This window comes from Borostomias antarcticus (genome assembly GCF_949987555.1).
Source record: "Borostomias antarcticus genome assembly, chromosome: 9".
Classification (NCBI taxonomy): domain Eukaryota; kingdom Metazoa; phylum Chordata; class Actinopteri; order Stomiiformes; family Stomiidae; genus Borostomias; species Borostomias antarcticus.
In genome coordinates, this window is record NC_140242.1 from 1,465,784 (window position 1) to 1,471,186 (window position 5,403).

The window sequence follows — 5,403 nt, forward strand, 5'->3', positions numbered from 1 at the left end:
AGCAGAGAGAGAGAGAGAGTAGAGAGACATAAAACACGCTTCCTGTACGTTCTACTGTATCTGTAGCTAGGTAGGCTACGTGTGGATGATTTCATGTGTAGGTGCAGCTGTATACCTGTGTGATGTAGTTGCATGTGTGTATATGCAATGTGAATTATTTCTCTAATTCCGCACTTGCTTTGGCAACATAAACATTTGTTGCCAATAAAGCCCATTAAATTTGAAATTGAATTGAAATTGAATTGAGTGAAAGAGAGTGGCAAGTCACATGGATACGCTTGTGTGAATCTGTGGGTGTTTTATGACCAGTGAGCATGAACAGAGGCAAGCTGTGGTCCGGTCGATTGCTTTCTCCTTATCTGTCGTCCTCACGGTCTCAGGGGCTTCCTGACTAATGAAGATAGGAGGGTCTCAGATGAGGAGGGGAGGGAGAGGGAATCCACTAGCTGATGAATAATGGCTGTTATACAACGGTTAGTTCTGGTTCTTGATTCTGATTGGCTGGAAGCTGTGTTAAAATACTTTGTAACACACCTGGGACCGCATATCATTCCATTTTCAGTATTAACGCGCCTCCCATTTGATCCAATGCATTGTAGTGGTTGTTGTTGCTTGGCAACCCTTTTGTTAGGGGAACTATTTTGCTCGGCGGAATTGAGGGAATGATGCTTCGTTTTGAATAAATCTTAATATTTTACATTGCTGTGTGTCTATTTTACACTAAAAGATGTAGTAACCATTGTATAAAAACAATAAACCACTCGAGGCCGTGTGTTAAAGGGATTTTATAACAGCTAGGGGGCTTTTAGGCACTCCGCTTCGCGTAAAATCACTATAACACCAGCCTCTCGTGGTTTATTGCTTAATTTGACTCCAGCAGGTCGTCCATGTCAGAGGGAACCATCGGAACACAACTCACCGCAGCCTAAAGGACCTGAAACAGTGTGGGACAACAAGACAAGCATCTTCTGGACCAGGAAACAGGAAGTCAAAGGGCATCTGTCTTTATAATGTGTTGAGTGCATTTTTTTCTTACATTAGTAGTGACAGTGGTGAAAGACCACTTGAAGTGTAAGACCCCAATAGGTCCCTTTTTTGGCAGGGTGCTAGGGTGTAGGGGCCTCCCTCCCTCCTGTAGGGTCTCACTCTGCTGGGTGTTAGGGTGTAGGGGCCTCTCTATGTAGGGTCTCACTCTGCTGGGTGTCAGGGTGTAGGGGCCTCCCTCCCTCCTGTAGGGTCACTATGCTGGGTGAGGAGCAGGGTGTGTTAGGGTGTAGGGGCCTCTCTATGTAGGGTCTCACTCTGCTGGGTGTTAGGGTGTAGGGGTCTCTCTATGTAGGGTCTCACTCTGCTGGGTGTCAGGGTGTGGGAGCCTCTCTATGTAGGGTCTCACTCTGCTGGGTGATAGGATGTAGGGGCCTCTCTATGTAGGGTCTCACTCTGCTGGGTGTCAGGGTGTAGGGGCCTCCCTCCCTCCTGTAGGGTCACTATGCTGGGTGAGGAGCAGGGTGTGTTAGGGTGTAGGGGCCTCTCTATGTAGGGTCTCACTCTGCTGGGTGTTAGGGTGTAGGGGTCTCTCTATGTAGGGTCTCACTCTGCTGGGTGTCAGGGTGTGGGAGCCTCTCTATGTAGGGTCTCACTCTGCAGGGTGTTAGGGTGTAGGGGCCCCCCCCCTGTAGGGTAACTATGCTGGGTGAGGAGCAGGGTGTGTTAGGGTGTAGGGGCCTCTCTCTGTAGGGTCACAGTCTGCTGGGTGAGGAGCAGGGTGTTAAGGGTGTAGGGGCCTCTCTATGTAGGGTCTCACTCTGCTGGGTGATAGGGTGTGGGTGCCTCCCTCCCTCCTGTAGGGTCACAGTCTGCTGGGTGTCAGGGTGTAGGGCCCCCCCCCTGTAGGGTCACTATGCTGGGTGAGGAGCAGGGTGTGTTAGGGTGTAAGGGCCTCTCTATGTAGGGTCTCACTCTGCTGGGTGTTAAGGTGTAGGGGCCTCTCTATGTAGGGTCTCAGTCTGATGAGTGTCAGGGTGTAGGGCCCCCCCCCTGTAGGGTCACTATGCTGGGTGAGGAGCAGGGTGTGTTAGGGTGTAGGGGCCTCCCTCCTGTAGGGTCTCACTCTGCTGGGTGTCAGGGTGTAGGGCCCCCCCCCTGTAGGGTCACTATGCTGGGTGAGGAGCAGGGTGTGTTAGGGTGTAGGGGCCTCTCTCTGTAGGGTCACAGTCTGCTGGGTGAGGAGCAGGGTGTGTTATGGTGTAAGGGCCTCTCTATGTAGGGTCTCACTCTGCTGGGTGAGCAGGGTGTTATCGGCCTATTTTACTGAAGATGACTGGACGCCTGCTGGACTTCACTTGTTGACTTCTGCCATGGCAACATGCCTGCAGCATAATCTGTGTGTGTATATATGTGTGTGAGTGAGTGAGAGAGATAGAGAGTGTATGTGTATGTGGGAGAGAGAGTGTGTGTGTAAGAGAGAGAGAGAGATAGAGAGAGAGAGAGAGAGAGAGTGTGTGTGTGAGAGAGAGAGTGTGTGTGTAAGAGAGAGAGAGAGAGAGAGAGAGAGTGTGTGTGTGTGTGAGAGAGAGTGTGTGTGTGAGAGAGAGAGAGAGAGAGAGAGAGAGAGAAGAGAGAGAGAGAGAGAGAGAGAGAGAGAGAGAGAGAGAGAGAGAGAGAAAGTGTGTGAAAGAGTGAGAGGGAAAGCTGAGAGAACATCTTGAATATCTGTAAGGTAATTATGTAACAATGACCAATATTAAGTCTAATCAAGTGCCAAATTGCCCAATGATTTATATTAAGCTTGGAAGAGAGAAGTTCCTAAAATAAACTACCCCCCAGTCTATTAGGCATATATAAGTATTCACACACATGGAGTTTCCAGCCATACTAACATGACACACCTGACAGTAAAAAAAAACAACATACTGTAGCTTATATAAACTCTGGCCTCTTTTTAGTCCAGGAAAGTGTTGCGTTTTAATTAGCCCATGTCCTCAACATTTCCCCTCCGGAGTGGCACGGGTTCCCAGGCACGGGTTCCTGTCCTCCCCGCCTGGGAGGAGGCTGGTCAGGATGAAGAGGCTGGGAGGAGGCTGGTCAGGATGAAGAGGCTGGAAGGAGGCTGGGTCAGGATGAAGGTTTGAGGAGTCACATGGACCCAACTTCTGACTGATGTCCAGACGCGGTTGTTAGAGCTTGTCGGGCGTGTGAAGCACACTGACTCCCATTGTTAAGCTTCTTTTTTGTGTTTTTTCCCCCGATTTGTTGTTCTGTTTACCTTTTGTTTACGTTTTGATACCGGGTCGTCGTTTTGAATACTTAATTGCTCTGTGATTGATTTCACCGCTCGTTTCAACCATGTCGCCTACTTTTGACAGCAACAACTGATTGTAGTTTAGAGTTGAAAGCTTTGAATTCCAGCAGGAGATCTTTTAAACATCCTAAACCAACATGACTGAAGAAAGCAAAGCAGAACACAGAGCTGAAAGCGGGAAGGATCTGGAGAAACAACTCCGTTTGCGAGTTTGTGTTCTCAATGAACTTCTGAAGACTGAACGGGATTATGTTGGGACACTAGAGTTCCTCTCGGTGAGTTTACACATTTTATAATTTAGCAGTTTATATCAAATACATACTCGAATCTCTTCCAAATGCCAAAGGGAGTACAACAACACCGAACTACTTTGTATGCATGAGACCCCCAAACAATCTGTCCCTTACTCACGTTTCCCTGTCGAAGTGACGATATGAAATAAAACATTTCCACTTTCCGTTAAATTAATGTGATCAAGTTTATATTCGTGGTTGTTCAGTAGTAATTTGTAACTCTTATCTGTGCACATGCTGCAGTTGGAGCTCGTTCTCAGGGGAGATTACATTTTCAGGCTGTGTGTGAAATTGGACAAACAACCAAATGAGAGTGTTAAGATTCACCCCAGGGTAATCCTCTTCTGGGAGTCCCTTAATCTGAAGATTCACCCCAGGGTAATCCTCTTCTGGGAGTCCCTTCACCATTGTGCAATACATGTTTTCTTTGCATGGTTGCCACTTTTACATGGCATCAATATCTAGTAGCCTACATTCTTATGTTATATTAATAGCCCACTCAGACTTTATTTGATCTAATTTCAAAACAAGTTAGGGTTAGACTGTAGCCTCACCACGCGATGTGTCCTTATCTTATATAATTAATCTCATAGAACTACATGGCTTAAATGGCATAATAAGGAGGACTTGCCAACGCCAAGGCAAACATAATCCATATTACCCATATCCATAATCTCCATGAATTCTCTAACCCCTGTGTCTGTGAAGCGCTCAGGTGCGAGTCTCTGCTCTGGCAGGACTAGTTTCCATAGTTCATCCTCCATCCTCCTAATTGTTCTGAGACCCGCACCTCATGACGTTTACCTGGGAGCGCAGTCAGTCAGGAGTCTATAGCTATAGTCTATAGTCAGGAGCGCAGTCAGTCAGGAGTCTATAGCTATAGTCTATAGTCAGGAGCGCAGTCAGTCAGGAGTCTATAGCTATAGTCTATAGTCAGGAGCGCAGTCAGTCAGGAGTCTATAGCTATAGTCTATAGTCAGGAGCTCAGTCAGGAGTCTATAGCTATAGTCTATAGTCAGGAGCGCAGTCAGTCAGGAGTCTATAGCTATAGTCTATAGTCAGGAGCGCAGTCAGTCAGGAGTCTATAGCTATAGTCTATAGTCAGGAGCGCAGTCAGTCAGGAGTCTATAGCTATAGCCTATAGTCAGGAGCGCAGTCAGTCAGGAGTCTATAGCTATAGTCTATAGTCAGGAGCTCAGTCAGTCAGAAGTCTATAGCTATAGTCTATAGTCAGGAGCGCAGTCAGTCAGAAGTCTATAGCTATAGTCTATAGTCAGGAGCTCAGTCAGGAGTCTATAGCTATAGTCTATAGTCAGGAGCACAGTCCGTCAGGAGTCTATAGCTATAGTCTATAGTCAGGAGCTCAGTCAGGAGTCTATAGCTATAGTCTATAGTCAGGAGCGCAGTCAGTCAGGAGTCTATAGCTATAGTCTATAGTCAGGAGCGCAGTCCGTCAGGAGTCTATAGCTATAGTCTATAGTCAGGAGCTCAGTCAGGAGTCTAAAGCTATAGTCTATAGTCAGGAGCACAGTCCGTCAGGAGTCTATAGCTATAGTCTATAGTCAGGAGCTCAGTCAGGAGTCTATAGCTATAGTCTATAGTCAGGAGCACAGTCCGTCAGGAGTCTATAGCTATAGTCTATAGTCAGGAGCTCAGTCAGGAGTCTATAGCTATGGTCTATAGTCAGGAGCGCAGTCAGTCAGGAGTCTATAGCTATAGTCTATAGTCAGGAGCGCGTGCTGCCAGGGACGGCACAGGTGGATTCCAAAAGAGAGCGCGAGGTGCTGGAACACAGCTGGCGGCGTGCGC